Genomic DNA, 18,805 nt, shown 5'->3' on the forward strand with positions numbered 1-18,805 from the left:
CATGGCTCTGACCACGTGGAAGAAGTCTGAGAATTGCAAGTCTGTATATACAGGACAAGGAAACAGGGTTTATTTGCATCTGATGAACCGGAACATAAAAGATAAATGTCACATTAAGATTTTATCTATCCTCAAAATTTACAAAGAATCTCAAATGAACCTTTGCCTTCCACCTTCTTTTATATTCCAATAAAAGATGTAGGAGTCAGTCTTACAAAGATGGGTAATAAGAGTGGCAATTATGTATCTTTTAAATCAATAGGAAATTATTGTTAGTTTGACCATGTAAATGCAATAGCTCTAGTGTGTTTTTTGAGATCTGTTTTTCCTTAGGACAGATCTAGTTTCTTTCCCTTTCCCTTCTTGTTTTATGACCCTAAAAACCAATTTTCTGTAAGGCTCATTTTACCTCGAGATATTTCTCAAATGCATCCACTTCCCTCCATCTCTTTGGCATAACTTGAGATCAAATTATCATTTTTCTTGCCTGGACTATCACATTGACTTCTGAACGGATCTCCCTGCATCTACCTACCTTTGCTTGCTTCCAATGTATTCACTGAAGCCATTTGGTTTTATCTTCTAAATCTTTTTAGAATTAGCCCATTTCTTTAAGCCTGCTCCATAAAATTCTAATCTAACTGACCCACACGTTTCCTTTGGTGCTATTCTCTTACCTGGTCTCTCTACCACACAAGTTATTCTTCATTTCCTTGACATACCAAATGCTTACTGCCCCAGGACTCCAGCAAAAGCTACTCCTTATGTCCAAAAGTTTCCTTCTCCATGCATTGGCTAGTTAATTCCTACTCATGTATCAAATCTCTTACTTTCCACATGGCACTCTTATTTCTCACTCACAGCACTTTTTTTGTAATTGTAACTAAATAATAACTGATGCAATTCGATATAGAATATCTGTGTCCTTACTAAAATATTACCTACAAGACTGTGTTGATCAGAACACCACCTCTAGCACCCGGCAGTCTGTATTACAAAGAACAGTCATTTAATATCTGTTGAATAAATGTGGCTCATTTTAACTCCACATCACCAAATAATTTCATTCATTTATCAATTTATATTTGATGTCTTACAATATACCAAGGATTATGCTACATATTATAGATTCAAATTTGAAAAATACTCTGGTCTTTGAGTTGCTGATAATGTAGTGGTGGGGCAATTAAAAATTAGAGTAATAAATGTAATAAGCAACATTTGAGTACAAAGTTCATAAGGAAAAAATGAATACATATATATAACTTTTTTAAAGAGGGGATTTTCAGGAAGAGTAATATTTTGGTATTTTTTTCCGTTGCTTGTCACTGAAGATCTTGATATCTACCAAATTGGTGAGGACAAGGGCACACATAAAATTCCTGTGAACTTAAATTAAGCCATTACTGATTGATGAAAGCAGTTTCCTTTCTCTAAGAAAAAGAGATTTATATCTTGATGGAGACATTACTGATTGTAAGGAAGACAAACAAACTCAAACTGAGTAAAAGAGAAGTTCTCTACAAGTTCACTATGGAGATACAAAGGGGTACCATGGAATCCAGAGCAGTAACTGGAGGTAGCTAATAAATATAATGATAAAAAAAAAAAAATTTGAACTCTTGCTTTATTCACACATTGAGATAAGTGCCACACAAATATCTCAGTTTAGCCCAGTTTTGATAAAGGTGGCAACCAAAAATATTCTCAAGAAAGACTATTCTCAACTACAATTTATCCTATTTATTTTCATGAACTACTCTGCCTTCTTGTTCTTATATCTAAATCTTTTCATTGGAAAACCCTTCTCCATTGATTTTCTTCATTTTCTGATATTCCAAATTCATCATGACTGACTCCTCACTGTGAATTTCGTATCTTAATGATCTTACATTCCCAACTTTATATACTAAACAAGATACAAAAATGTTTATTCTTTGTATTTCTTTTTGCGTAAGGATGATTATTGCTGATTTGAGTCTGTATTAATATTTCGTTTATTAATTCCATTAATTAATTCTATTAATTTTCTTTTTTATTTATTCTTTACATAGTACCTCCTATGTACGAGACATTGACTTGCCGGAGATATAACAGAGAACAATATTGTTTAATGTCTGTGACCCACAGAACTCTCCAGCTGCCAGTACTATTCAACATAGACCCTAACTGAAAATATAAAGAGAAAAGTTAGAATCACCATTTAAAGTGAAAAAAATAAAAATAAAAAAAGCACAAGATACAGGAATCAAACATTTGAAACAGAAGAGGTAACACAGTCAACAGAGGGAAAGGAAATCATTAAAATAAATATAATAAATATCTATGGATTAAAAAATGTGAGACACCCTCCGCTTTTGCATTAAAGGAAATCAGGTAAGCTGAAAATGCTTGAGCCATAAAAGCACAAGAAATTTTCCCTAAAATATTGAAAACATGCTGATATAGTATAGCTGAGCTGTCAGGCCAGCAAGGAAAATTCAAAGACTTTCTGCAAAAGGGGGAAAACTGAAAATCCTAGTGATTAAGCACATGGTGAAGCTTTGACGGTGGTGGTGGTGGTGGAAGCAGCCACGTGTGGGAATGTTGGGGGAGGCTCCTAATCTCTTTAAATAAAGGGACTTTTTATCTTTAACTTTTTATTCTGACATAAGTTCAGAAACACAGAAAAGTTACAAGGATAGTACACAGAATTCCCAAATATCCTTCTTTGAGATTCCCAAAATGCTGAAATTTACTTACATAAATTTTTTTTTTATTTCTTCAACTGCTGTCTTTCTCTTTCTCTGCACCCATTTTAGACATATCATTTGAGGTTTATTTATGGAAATAAATGAATAAATGAATAAATTAAATGAAAAAGCAATGAACCAATTGTTAAATTAATAAAAAAAAAAGCTACGATAATACAACTTAAAAAAGATGAAGAAATTAGGAAATTACCCAAATTTGGATATGAATATTATGTATATACCATTCTCAATTGCTTTATCTCAAATTCTCTACTAAATATTTTTGAAAGAAGAGATTGTCACTTAGGAACTGAGTAGCCAAACCTTCAAATGACTGGATATTTGATAATAGAGAGCATTACTCCACCTCAGAATTGGCAGCAACAATTTCATGATATATTACAGTTTCATGTATCTGGGTAACTGTTGTTTCAGTTTGTTCACACCTTCACAGCTACTTCTAACATCCAACATCTTTGGGGTATAGTAAGTGTAAAATGCATTCACTAATGTCATAGAAAGAAAAATGCTTTTTACTTAATTATTAACTTAGGAAAAATGACTGAATACACAAGAAACCCCTGCTCAAATTTTACACTTGACTTCATTATCATCAATACTTCCACTAGTTTTAGATCATTTATCAGCTTATAAAAATCTCTTGGAACCTACCCTGTCGAACAATATGTCTTTTAAAATTGTTCTCTACGATTAGTTACTTTTTATACAGAATTCATGCTGACAAAATTCCCTTTAAAAAGTGTCTCTGGGGGGCACCTGGGTGGCTCAGTCGTTAAGCGTCTGCCTTCGGCTCAGGTCGTGGTCCCAGGGTCCTGGGATCGAGCCCCGCATCGGGCTCTCTGCTCCGCGGGAAGCCTGCTTCTCCCTCTCCCACTCCCCCCGCTTGTGTTCCCTCTCTCGCTGTGTCTCTCTCTGTCAAATAAATAAATAAAATCTTAAAAAAAAAAAAGTGTCTCTGTGAACATGCAGATTTGCTTATCTTCACTCATCTTCTGCAAATGAATACACTTCTCATTTTCTTCTATTGTTGACTGACAACTGAAAATTAATTAAAGTCTTACTGATTCACTGGGTACTCACCAACTAGGTTATCTATGGGATTCTAGATCCCATTTTGCGATACTTTATAGTCATATTTTGACTTCTGCTATGAGAAGAGTCTAAAAATAATCGAAAATATGTTTCTAATACTCCTATTCTACTTAAAGGAGAACCAAAACAATAGTTAGTTTAGAATCATAGTTCGACCAGCAACACTTCCATGTTTGGCATGTTGGAGCTGGGTCTGTGCTGGTAATGTTAATAGAAATGCGCAGTTAATTATTCAAAAAGTTGCCAAACCTGAGTTTAAATTATGCAAGTAGATCTCAATAAAACTTGCATTCATTAGGAAAACATTCAAAAATATTCCTCGCTTCATTTTACCTAGAAATAGACCACCTGAATTTCAACTTGATGCTATTACTGCAGTTCGGCCTATAAACTCTACAAGATACATATCTACTATTTGGGGGGGACTAAATTCTATCTGAAGAGCAGACACCAATTAATTTTTCACTACATAAGGCAGAAAAACTAAAGATATCCTTCAGTGACACAGAATATCCTAGCTTGAATGAAACATTTTCAAGTGCTGTATCAGAAGATACTTACCTCAGTCCGCAGCTCTGCGCGGGGAGCACTACCCACAGAACAAAGACAACATGATTGTACTTACTGGACTAGGGAAAGCAAAGCCCCAGGACTTCCATGAGCTCAGCTAAAACTTTAATATGAACAGAACGGAGTTACCTCACACTCTGATTAAAAATAAAAAAACAAAACAAAAATAAAACAAAACAAAACCACCGTGATCTAAATGTGTGAGCTGAGATGAGGAAAGAGAGAAGACAGTCCTACTGAAGGAAGCAGAAGTGCCAGAAAAGAGTAATAGAGATGGATTCCCGTGTCTGAGTGGCAAGGGGATTCAGCTTGTGCTCCTGACTTCGCTCTTCCAGAACAGCAAGCTCTACTATCTTTTGTTTCTTGGGTTCAATTAGATCTTGCTGCCCTTAAAATAATTTTTTTCTCTATTTTTACTCTATTTTTCATTTATTCTGAAACTTGAATGAGTCTGTTTATTAAAACCAAGATAGCAGTGCATAGGCTGAGAGATTAAAGTTAGGAAAGATAGAAAACCTGTGGTAAAGTCCATGGACTCCTTGAAAACAAAATCTTCTTTATTAGGTATGTGGAGTCTAATTTCCCAATACATAGGTCCAAATAATGCTAAATAAGAAACATTAAGTTAAAGCAGTTAGAGGCTATGTTATAGGCAAAGTGATTGTAGGAGTGATTTGCAAATGGTTATTTATTTATTTATTTATTTATAGATGTGTACCATCTCAAAGAACATTAGAAACATTCAGTAAACATTAACTGTTTTCGTTAACATGTTGATGATGCTGATAATTACATATTTTCAGATTTAGTTAATTTATCAGGGCAGGATACTAATGAGGTTATAGTTATAGATCTTATAGTTAGCTCAGTTCCATTTAAGTGACCAGAGATTGACTTCTCACCTCAATAAGTCACCACTGCTGTGTATCATTAAATGAAATAGGGACTAAATTAAAGTGTGAGATTGCATCTGCAAAATGATGACTTCTTTAGAAAAATAATTCAAACCTTGTGCTTTATTTATTATGGGTCACTAGTTTCATCTTTGTATATGAAAACTGGGATAGTTTATATCTTTCACAATGAGGCAAAAAAACAAAAAAACAGCCCTTTCTTCATTTTTGTTTTTTCTTGTCCCTGTGCATATTCACATAGAAGACTCTTTTTAAAAATATCTTGAAACATAAATTAATTTTTGCCTAAAATTGGGAAGACTAATTTCTATTCCTCAAAAATTATATCAACCATTTTAATTGTTTTGATTGTCTGATATAGCTTTTCCATATAATTGCACTAAGAAGAGACACCAACTAACAATTAAAGCTGCTCATGCAATTAAAATAATTATCTTAATGTTATAAACTTAGATCCAACAGAAATTATTAATGGCAGCAGTCAAATATTATATAACTAAAATGAGATTTTTTCCTCCACTGATTTGTGTTAACTTTGTATATTAAAATGAAGGACAGTAACAGAAAAGAGCAGAAATTACAATGAATTATAGAGTAAGAATTTAGTAAACAAAAAATTGCTGGTTACATGGAGAAAACTGGAATCCTGTATTCTTCAAAAATAAAAATTTAGTAAACTGCTTATCTCAGGATAATTTCTGAATTTCTCATATAATAGCTGGAGGTGGTTCACCAGGGCTTTACCTAAAGCTGGTCTCAGAGGATTTCAGATTATAACTTTGAGTCAATTTGAATATATTGGTAAATAGGCACAATTCTTGAGTGTTTACAGATGATAATTAAGTGAATTAGTTTTCCTTTCCTACTTTTTGAGTTTAAAAAGGACCCCAAATTCTACCACTGTATTAGTCCGTGCTTTTTAATTTTTTTAAAGATTTATTTATTTTAGAGAGACAGAGCAAGCACATGGTGGAGGGGAGATGGTGAGCAGAGGGAGAGGGAGAGAAAGAATTTCAAGCAGACTCCCCACTGAGTGAGGAGCCTGACATGGGGCTTGATCACAGGACCCTGAGATCATCACCTGAGCTGGTATCAACAGTCGGATGCTTAACCAACTGAGCCACCAGGCGCCCCAGTCTATGCTTTTTTAAATGTAAAGAGGAGGTTCAGATCAATGTGGGCATCATATTAAATCAACTATGCTTACATAATCAAATTCTTGTATCTAGGAGTATGTTTCAGACTCAATACTTGTTAAACACCTTATTACTGGATCTGAATGATGAGCTTTAGGGAATGTCAAATTTAACAAAATTCTTCCCAATCCCATTCTGTAAACAAATGCAACTTCAATTCTGAGATTCATTTTATGACTGGATTTTGCACCTCAGAGAATGTTTCCCTTTCTTGAAACTTACTTTGTTGTAATAAATATATATAAGTATATATACACATAATATAGTTTTATGTTTGTTTGATTTTACTATAATAGAGTAATACTATAATCATACTAAATGGTTTCTTAATCATATATAATGCAAATCCCTACAGATTATTACATAAATATTTTTTAAGAATATAACATATCTGTACACAAAATGTACACATATAAATATATTTGATATAAGTTGGATTATCTTATACATGCTGTATGATTTTTCCTTAGTTGGCACAAGGTTGTCAGATTTAGCACAAACAATTTAAAAAATAAATACAGAATGCCCAGTTAAATTTAATTTAATTTGTTTCAGAAGAACAAAAATACATTTTTAGTATATGTGTGTCCCAAATATTTCATGGGGCATACTTATACTAAAATTATTATTCCTTGTTTATCTGAAATTCCAATTTAACTGAGTGTCTTATATTTTATGTGCAACCCAGGTAGGCACAGCGTTTTCTTTTCTTTCTTTTTCTTTTTTTTTTTCTTTTTGTCTACCTCTAGCTTCCTTGCCCTGCCCCTTTTTTCATCACTTCCCCGCCCTATACAAGACAACCTGTCTTAAAATATCAAGGGTAAATAAATCTTTTGAGACTTTTTTTTACCTCTATATGTTTTTATAACAACAATAATAATAATAACCAACTGAGTGCTTACTATAAACAAGGCACTTTTAAGCATGTTACTTATGTATTCAAATTAATTCTCAGAAGAACCAAAAATATGATCTAAGTAGCACTATGAGCCTCAGTTCACAGATTTGGAAAAATGAGGCTACAGAGGTTAAGCAACATGACTAAAGTGATGCAACTAATAAGTCACATACCAAAACTTGGATTTAGACTCTGGGATATTGACTCCTGAATCCACATTTTAACTGTTCATTGTTTTTTATACATACATTTATATACTTGTATTTTACAAATATTAAACCTAGAAGTCACCTAGAAAATGCTATGAGATTGAAAACTCTGACTACCCATATCCAAAAAGTTCAGATTATTCAATTTTCATAAGCCAACTCTGGCATTATTGTTAAAATGGTATTTTAAAATATAGTAAAATAACATTATAATAAAGTTTATTTCAAAGCTTTCTGTAGCATAAATTATGACTATAAAACCATTTGATTTCTTCAAACCTTATTTCTCTTACTATTTTTCTCTTTACATTTTCTCTTTCATATGCATACAAAAAGGAATAGATATTACATATTTTACCTATTTGTTATAAAAATATATAGATGTAGAAAATATCTATTAAGATTTTTACCAAGCATATATGCTTATTCTGAAGGGTTTTTTTTTTTAATTTTTTATTTTTTCTTGTTAAGTTTATACGCCAGGGTAGGTTTTCTAAAACAAGAACTGTGGCAACTTACAAGTCAAGTCGGTCTGAAACACATTTAACTGTGGTTATCTGAGTCCCAAACTGCCACATTCCAATCTTAGTGAGCCAGGCTTGAAAGCAGAGAACATCTTACAGCTTTTCTTTGATATCTGAACTATAACATTTTTTCAGAACACTTGGGTAATAAATTCAGCAGTGTTTGGACAGAAAAAAAAAAAGGTGTTTCTAAATTAATTACCATCTCCCAAAATTTCAGGTAAACAATTGAAACAATCCATCCAGTAGCATTTTCAAATTCCAGTTTTCCATACTAATACATTTGTGATGTAATTCTACATTATTAATAGCACAAATGTGAATGCCATGTATTCTTTTTGCAAGAATAGGTAATTCCAATACTTAATATTGAATAGGTCAGGTCAAAGCTATACAAAGCTGTGCTGACAGAAATAAATTAAGATTATTTGATTATTAGAAAAAAAATCAATATGTATTTTAACAAATATTTTAAGTGTCTAGTAATTTTAGAGACAAAGATTTTCAAATCCTAATGAATATGTTGATACAAAGAGTGATTATTGTAATGGCACCCTTTAGATAGCATTACGGAGATACTACCACTAATAAACTAATAATAAATAATAAAATTAATTGTAATAACATTAATAATTATATTAACAGTGTGTATTGAATAATTCCTATGGGTCAAGGATATTTTAAGGGTGATAGATATATCACGTTATTTATTTAACCATCACATGGTCATACTGGGATGGATACTGTCCTCGTCTGTTCAGTCGGCTATAACATACCACGGACTGGATGGCTTACAAAGAGCAGATGTTTATTGCTCAGAGTTCTGCTAGCTGGAAGTCTGAACTCAGGTGCCAGCGAGGTCAGGAAAGGACCCTCTTCCAGGTTACAGACTTCTAGCTAAGTCCTCACGTGGTGGAAGGGGCCAGGGATCTCTCTGGAGCCTCTTTTATATGAGTACTTACCCCGTTCATGAGAGCTCCACCCTCAGGCTTTAAGCACCTCCCAAAGGCTCTACCTACTCATACTGTCAACTTTGGTGCTTAGGATTTTAACATATGAATTTTGAGGGGACACACACAGTCAGACCATAGCAGGTATTATTTATATCCATTTTCGAGCGAGTAAGTTAGGGCATAGCAAGATTAAACGAGAGGCCCAGCATTACCCAGCTTCTATGTGTTGTTTAAACACCGGTGGGTTTGCTATAGAGTCTAGCTTCTTAAAAGAGATCTGTGAAACGTTTCTCATGATGTTGAGGCATAAAGGTGTAGATTCAAGGAAGACTGTTGCCTTTTAAGTAGAAATGTGGACTAACAAATCTGTATTAAAATTATTAAGTAATACAAGTTTGGTATAAAAATTAATCCAATAATCCATAAAAACAGAAGACCCTCTGTCCATCCTCTGACTCTAACAGTACAAATAGTATAATCATACATGAGATCTAATTATTTTAAAAATGTGGAAAAAAACTTACTCTGCCTTATATTTAACATGATTTTTTAAAGTTTTTATTGTTTTGCATAATTTTTTAGACAGACTGGTTTTCTTGGTTATGCTCTAGTTTTAATTTTGTGATGACCTTATTCTATAACTTTCATACTTTACATCTGTACATTACACTGTCCAAAGCAATCGTGTTCATTGTTTATTATTCTCAGCCACTATAGGGAAGTCTTTAACATCTCTCTGATTCATCAACATAGTTCGCAAGGTCACCGCAGAAACAATCACTGTGCCCAGTAGGATACCAGCTATAGGACTGCTTAATCAGCCAGTGCAGTGATGTGTGCACCACTGACCCAATCATAATGGCAAGGGATTGATGTCAATGTCACCGGTAACAGAGGTGGAGGTCAACCCCACCGAAACTTTCTGACTTCAAAATGGAGAACATTTCATGGGAAATAAATAAATAAATCTCTTTATTTCTCACACTGAAAGGGGAGATGAAGTGAGTTCAATTTTCTTTTTCCTTTGTAGGAGACATGTAGAGACCCTTGTATAAGTTATTTTGTTTATCCACAAAAATTTCCTTATATTCAAGGGATATCACTACATCTCTCTTTTAAAAAATCTGACATTCAAGGGCGAGACATTTTTATGACAGAATTAGGACTTTGTACATTTCAGGTAAGCCTGATTATAAATTTGGATAATTTTTCTTGTTAGAGAGATAAAATGTATGTGTATTCACACGCTTATCTGTATATGCACATACAGATATATAGAGAGATATAATCTTCTAATAGCTATTTACTCTTCATCCTTTTTCATTTCATCGGTATGACCTTTTAAAGCTTTGGGGGTGATTACGTACTTTCCAAAATAATATCAACCCATGAGTTACTCAGTTTATTAGTTTAGTGTAATATGATAATTCAAACTCCACAATTCCACAATCACCTATCTACAGTCATTGTAAAAAATTAGCATTCATAAATTGATATACAGTTTATATTTTCATGTAGATGCCCATGTTTTCACATGCACTTAAGATATGAAACACACACATTAAGTACTCATATGCATGACAACTGATTGAACTTTGACAATTATAAATTATTCTTTAATATTAAAGTTTGCTGTTTTAAAAATTTTATTATTCTGGGGGCGCCTGGGTGGCTCAGTCGTTAAGCGTCTGCCTTCGGCTCAGGTCATGATCCCAGGGTCCTGGGATTGAGCCCCGCATCAGGCTCCCTGCTCGGCGGGAAGCCTGCTTCTCCCTCTCCCACTCCCCCTGCTTGTGTTTCTTCTCTTGTTGTGTCTCTCTCTGTCAAAATAAAAAAAAAAATCTTAAAAAAAAAAATTAAAAAAAAATTTTATTATTCTGACAAATGGATGTCTTGTTGTACAAGTAGTTACAAATTTAGAAAGTAAAGAATCACTTCAGATAAAAGTTTGAGAGATTTATAAACAAGTATTTCAACAATCATCCCACCAAATTGTCTAGTTAAACACTGATTTATGAGAAAGATGTTCCTCAGATGAATAAAGGGAAAGTAGAATTCAACTAATACGATCCATAAAACTCAGTGTGGAGTCTATTAGGGCTTGAAGACTTTTTACTAGTTTGGAAAATGAAGCAGATGTTTCAGTGAACAGGAGACAATAAAGAGAGCACTAAAAATATGCGGCAGCACAGCCACATCTGTGTCAATTTTTCTGACCTGGTATTTTTGAGAAAATTAAGTCAATTTTTATTTTCCACTTGCTTTAGTTATGTTCACTGTAATTGTGACACTGAATTCAAATTTGTAATTCATAAACACGGGACTGAAGTGCCAGTCTGAAATAGAAGTGATAACTCAGGTTTTATATCTTCATTGATTAGCCAAACACACCAAATAGGCCAAAATAGTGGGAAGATGCTAGTTTTCTTGTTACTAAAGATAATATCAATCAAGCTACATATTTCTGGAAAGCATAATGACATCTTTTGGTTTCCTCCCTCTAGTTGAAGAAAAGCTCCTCTAGGTTAGTTGCTAATAATTTGATTTTTTTTCTTTATCTCCAAAATCGTGTACCCAAATGAAAAATACGACACTGAAACCATTATCTAATTCTAAATAATTTTAAGCACAAGAAATATTTTAAAAACCTTCTCTACTAATCATTTTAACTAAAATGAGAAAATACCATATCTATTTGTATATGCTTATTTAAATATCTTAGGAATGTGCTTTGTACACAACAGAAGTATATAAACATAAAGTTATGGTAACTATTATTATGGTAATGAGTTTATATAAAAGCCACAACCTTGCACTCCTTTGTTTTGAATTCAACAAAACAATATTTTATGAGAAATTTTAAAAGGAATCAGGTACACTTACATGACAAGTAAGAATACTCTCATTTCAAGGGAAATTTTCAAATCATAGATTACATCCAGAAAACGAAAATGTAGTTATGTGAACAATTCAAGCTTAGAGACCCTCTTTTAGGAAGAACATTACAAAGAAATAAGCATATACAAATAGATATAGTATTTTCTCATTTTAGTTAAAATGATTAGTAGAAAAGGTTTTTAAAATATTTCTTGTGCTTAAAATTATTTAGAATTAGATTATGGTTTCAGTGTCATATTTTTCATTTGGGTACATGATTTTGGAGATAAAGAAAAAAAATCAAATTATTAGCAACTAACCTAGAGGAGCTTTTCTTCAACTGGAGGGAGGAAACCAAAAGATGTCATTAAAAATTTACTATATACATAAATATTCATTATTTCATTTATGATTTAATTTGATTCAATTACTTGAAATTAAAATAAGCACATATTAAGGAATAAATTCCCCAATATGAATCAGATGACTTAAAAAAGAAGAGCTAGAAAGATAGAAATAAATTGCTTATGAGATATGATCAGGTCTACAATTCCTTATCCAAATCCTGGGGGCCAGATGTATTCCAGAATTGGGATTTTTTTGAATTTTTTTAAAGGTAACATCTTGCATGTATCTTGTATTATGTAACACCCAATGGGGTTTGGGATGGCACCTCCTAATCAGACATGCTAATATTTCAAAAGTATATCTTTATAATATATGAATATTTAATTTAAATGAAAAATGAAAAACAATGAATATTCATATATTGAGATAGGTCTAGTTTAGTCACTATATGAAAAAACCTTTTGGTGTCAGAAATTCTTTGAAGAATTCTTTGGATACTGGAATTGCAGATAAGGGATCTTGGATATGTATTACAACACAAATTTCCCTATTCATGGGTTTCCTCTGCCTTGTGCTCTGAACTATGTAAATGTTCCTGGGTTCCAGCCATTTGACTATAGCTGAGAATGCTTAACAATGTTTGATGATCAATCATGGTGGTATTTGGCCTTTTCCAAGCTCTTAATTATTAAAACATGAGAAATTTCATTAAGCAGTTCTGAGAATATGAAGAATATTGAAGTGAAAGGAAATATTCCTTACTATGCTAGGGACAGCTGAACCCAGGCAGAATTTGATCAGATGTATTTAAATTCATTTACATTTCTATCATCTCATAATTATTAAATTTCTTACTTGGAGTTATTTTCCTATATTTGCAATTATTTTATTGAAGTTGCTGGCATCATCTCTCTTATCTTTATGATTACATGTTTCTGTTAACATTATACAGTCTGGTCCCAAGTGTTTGTTAATCTTCTGTTGAATAAAATGCTTTCCATTTTCTTTTCTTTTTTTTCCCCCATTACATAAACAGTCTCATAATATTCCAGATATGAGCAAGCCTGGTTAGAAAATTATTTTTTTTCCTGCCTGGCTTGTTTTCAGAAGAGTGAAACATCTAAAACACTTTGATTTAGGTGAATGTGTCCTATAGGTTAATCTCAGGATTCTCAACTTTGTGCAGCAAAATGCATGATAGTCACTGACCCCATGATATGATACATCTAAAGCAATATATTTTGATTTTGGAATTCCGCAGGGATAGAAGGGTAAGAGGAGTCATCAAGACAGTCTACTGTGTCCGGTTAGCCTAAAGGGTTGACATTTCCAAGAAGAAAGAGGTTAAAAATCATAAGAGGATTGAGGTCTGAGCCAAACTCCATGAAGAGATTATGGGCTTCATTAGTTTCTGTCCTTTTTTCCCCAGGGCACTAGGACCACTCAGGCCAGAACACTAAGAAAACTCCTCCTGTACTAGCTTTCGGGCCGGAGTATGCTCCAAGTACACGCCAAATCTGCAGCTTTCTCAATATCCTTGGATCCTGCATGTGCCTGGGTGGTCATCTTTCAGAGTCAAAATAAGTCAATGCTGAATATCAGAAATAGCACAAACTTGTAAATGGTGGAGTGAGAACTTGAAGCGCAGCTCTCTGAGGCCAAGGATTGAGCTGTCTCTTTCCATAATTCTACAGATATTTCAAAAGATACATTTTGGTGAGTGGAGTCTTTTATTACCTTAAAATAATTATCTTTTCAGAAGCTGCAAAATTTTATCTGTTTAATTATGGCAAATGTCTTAGATATGATTTTGCCCTACTTCTGCTAGATAAATGAAGAAAATTAAATGGCTTGGCTTCATTATGGACCTAAACTGAACAACTGAGGAAGAATCTCTGTGACCAGTTCCAGCAACTTTACTGGAAGCTTCCCCTCCTCACACTCACATGTATTCATAAACTGTTTCTAAACATTGGCCTTAAAAGAATACCTTTCAACCAGATCAATTTTAGAATCGTAATACTAATTGGTATGAAATGGACTGGCAGTCTTGAGATCTCTTTCACTTGGAAAAGATGGGTTTATTCTGTACTGCCAAAAGAGAGAAAGTGAATAAAGAGATGTAATTTAACTGTATCAATAAGGGGAAAGGGAATTGTATGAACCTCAACAGAAGAGAAAAACATGTTTGAAAATTCCTTGAATCACTTAAACTTTTTATTGTTATCAACACTAAAGCATATCCTCCATTAGAAAAACAGTGGGTATAATTGAATTGCTTTTGAATGACTTTCAATGATTCCTTTTTGTGATGAGGTATTAGAATAATTTCAATGTAATTTGATAAAATTTTATTTTCATTTGTTTTGTCTGTCAAACTTGAGATGACTGTTGAAAAGAATGTGTAAAATAGAATAATTTTTGCTATTGAAAAGTAGCTAGGCTTCTGTAGACAGAACTCTAGTCTCTATTTTTAAGGTTTTAAAAATCTTAAAATAAGACTTGAAGTTTGTGATGCTTCTATTAGACAGTAAGATGGTGAATTTATCAGAAGGTCAAAGATTTTAAACAGATAATAGTTAATGTTCTGGGTAAATTTTATGAAAATAAATTTTCCAAATTCATTTAAACCCCATAATAAATGGAATCAAATTTGAAATAGGGAAAATTTTTAAAAAGAATTATTGTTTCAAAATGTAAAACTAGTTCCCGAATGTTAAGGAGCACTATTAAATAAACTGGGCATTTATTTATATTTATTGTATTGTTTAGATTCATAGTTGCATGTCAGTTGTTCTGGATTGTGTTCAGAGAACTTCTCAGAATTCCTTTTATTAAAAATGCAATTGCAAAAAAATTAAATCCCTTAGGAATTTAATATTCACATCTCAGAGAAATACAACATCAAGTGCAGACTTACATTTCAGAATCAATGTTAACCATTTGTGTCTAGTTTGAAGCTTCCTGTATTTGTCTAAAACTAATAGCCAGGATTTTGTATCTCCCTTGATAAAAAATGTAAATAATGCAAAGTATTTTGCATATTCTTGTGCTGTACATGGACTGAATTTTTTTTAAAAACTTTAAAGCCTTGAAGCAGAACCTTGTAATTTGTGGAAATGATGAGTGTAAAATCCTACCATAAAATGCTAAAAATATACACTGTTTCAAATAAAACCAAGAAATGCAGGATTAAAAAAAAAATGCAACTGCCTTAAAGATTAAAAAAAAAAAAAGTTTAACTTATCTGAAATTTTATGCTCAGTGTATAATCTACTGTTTTCTAAAAGTCATATTTGATAATATTATTACTTTTTCAGGATGAAATATCAAGTGAAGTGCCCTCTACATAGCACATTTGAGATCTGCATACTTTCTTCCCATCATCTCCATGGTTTTGGGTCTAGTTAAGAGGTTGGAGTTACTTCCTTCTTGTTGACTTTTGGCTTCTATAATGGATCACCTTACCATTCCCAGTAGTCTGCTCCTGTTCTGGGTCACACTGTCCTAGATGTGAAATATGACCTATTTTATTTGATTCACATACTATCGTCAAAATAACAACCAAGCAAACAAAAAGTAAAACCAGCTTATGTAATTGATTTCATTAAAGGCTTAAAAAAATCAATTATGGGTGTTTCCACAAGAACATCAAACCATACATTTTAAATATTGAATTTTTTTTAAAGTTCATTGGCTACTATTCACAAGTTTTTGGATACCACCATATTTGTTCCTTTTATCTACAGTGTTCCTCATGCCCTTTTCCTTCTCTGCTTTTCTCCATCACCAGGTTTTGTTCTGGTTTTAATTTAAAGCTATTGATTATCTTTCTATCTGCTTCCAACTTGTCTTCTCAGAGTCTCACATATACTTTAGAGAATTTTCCCAATATATTCTTGAAAAAAAATCCTTCCGATATGGAACTATAATTCTAGTGAATTAAATAATAGTTTTTATAATTACTATAATTACATTTTATAATTATTAAGAATAATACAATCATTATTAAAATTTTTCAATCTACTTCCCTTTTCTTCCAGTAAAATTTTGTGGACTCTGCCAAAGCCATCTTTTTGCTCCCCAAATATGATGCAGTCATGACAGAATACATTCATTATGTAGTTGGAACACTGTGCTGTTGAAAGATATTCTCCTCAGTTTTCGTTTTTCCTTTTCAAGATTTTATTTATTTATTTGAGAGGGAGAGAGAGAGAGAGCAAAAGAGAGCACGAGTAGGGGGAGGGGCAGAGAAAGAAGCAGACTCCCCACTAAGCAGGGAGCCCAATGCGTGGGGCTCAATCCGGGACCCTGGGATCATGACCTAAGCCCAAGACAGACACTTAACCAACTGAGCCACCCAGGGACTCCTCTCCTCAGTTTTCTAAGTATAGCTGATGCAGTATATCAAACAGTGGTGAACAATGAAGATGATATTTTTTCCATGTGGCCCAGGGACAATGTAAATAAATAAGAGCTAAATGTTTTCTAACCTTCAGAGGGGATGCATGTTATGTTACATGTTATGTGTTATATGTTTTATATGTGGTGTTATGCTATGCATTACATTGCATTATACAATGTTATCTCTTTCTCCTAGGTGTCTGCTTTCTAATATGAAGACCTCTCTAGGTGACTGCCTTGCTTAAGGTATCCTGAATTTGGAATAGATGCTAAGGTAAATGGAAAAGGAAGAAGTGGTTTACACTAGGATGTTCATTTCTGCATCTATGACCTCTGACTCACAGTCCTATATTCTCTCTACCTTAATGGTGAATTATATTTAGGTACAGAGACTGGAGAATGTCACTCATCCTTCCCCACAGGATATTAATTCTTCACACTAAATCTCAACCCTAGTGCAGTCTTCTCTACACTGGGTTCACTGGGCCAAGCAAAATTCCTTAGGCTTAGGGTAGGAATCTAGTCTCCAGTAGGCTTAGGGTAACTGGGGTATAAATTGCTGTTAGTGCCATAATACCCCAGCATAAGGGATTGTACTTGATGGAAAATCAGGCTGAATCCCCAGTCAACGTATGTGGGCCTGGCTCTATACACAGATGTTAGGAAATTGGATTATTACTCTGATAGCTTTAGGCACTGAAGGGCGAGGTCCTACTTTCTTTGAAGTTGGTGTTGTTAATCTTTCCCAAGCTGTCCTCAGGACCTCTAGATAAGCTTTAACTTCTGTTTGGGCTTCAAGTCCTTTAACTTTTAAACTCTGCAGGACCAAATTTTCAGAACTGCGAAGTCTGTTGGATCTAAGATACCATCTATAATATGTGCACCACTATTATATGTATCACTAAAAGAAGGGGGTATGAATCTCTGCCAATTTAACATGGACCCCATATTTTTATATCACAGCTTTCATTTTATTCTCATTGAAATACCTCTTTTCTTACATATAGCATAAGAAAGAAAATGTAAGAGATATAATTGATGAAATGATTCTAAAACTAAAACTTCTTTACATTCAGAGTCCAACTTTTTGACATGGGATCATCAGTGTGCTTATTTTTTCCTCACGTAATTACCCTCTGATCATCAGCATTACTGATTCATCATTTCCTAAAAGAATGGTGTTCTATATTCCCTGGGATTATTATCCAAGCAGCTGACACCATTCTATAATTTTTGGTACATGGTGGCAGGCAATTAACAACTACAACATACCTGCTCCTGGATGACAATAACTATAAGTTGTGCAAATTTAGGTATGTTAAAATCTGAAAAAAAAAATCCATAAAATAATGCAGCTGCATTTTATCTGGAAATTTCAGATTCTTAATCACCATAATTAAAGGATGGGCATTTCTGCTTCTAAACATCCAGGGTTCATCCCCATAAGCATCCCTGACCCTGCACTGGCACATTTCCAGTAGTCAATAAAAAAGTCCATGGGTCACTGAGTTCTTGGTAGCACAGGGGTGCATCTTGTCTAGAAAATCTTGCTTCCTTATAACCACAGCAAAATTATGAGCATTTTTAAGTTCTTCTTTTGCTCCAACAAGCCTTCCTCATCCAGGGCTTGGGACATCTCCAGAAACCTGTGGTATAATTCATTGTATCATGGAATGTGTGGTGCCACAGCCCTATAGTCCTATGCATTCTTGGAACCCCTCCGTGCCTCTGCACACACATGCATTCACAATTATTCCAGCATTTTCCATGTTGAATGGAAAGATCTATCAGCATGTTATAGGGGCTTATATTTTATTGGTGAGCCAAGTGCCTATACTGGTCGCAGACTAAGGTTTAATAATAGACAAATATCCTATGACAGAAGAATAGAGTCTGTCAGCATGTCCACAGTAGCCCCAGAAGTAAAACACGGTCTCTATCTTTCTTCAAAGGAGACTTGGGAAGCATCTGTGTATGTGTGCAGGCAACTCTACTGATATTTGAGAAGATGGAAGGAAAACATGAAAATGTAACAATAAACTTAAATTGAATTTTCTTCATTCTTAT

Source organism: Neomonachus schauinslandi, chromosome 7 (genome assembly GCF_002201575.2).
Source record: "Neomonachus schauinslandi chromosome 7, ASM220157v2, whole genome shotgun sequence".
NCBI classification, from domain to species: domain Eukaryota; kingdom Metazoa; phylum Chordata; class Mammalia; order Carnivora; family Phocidae; genus Neomonachus; species Neomonachus schauinslandi.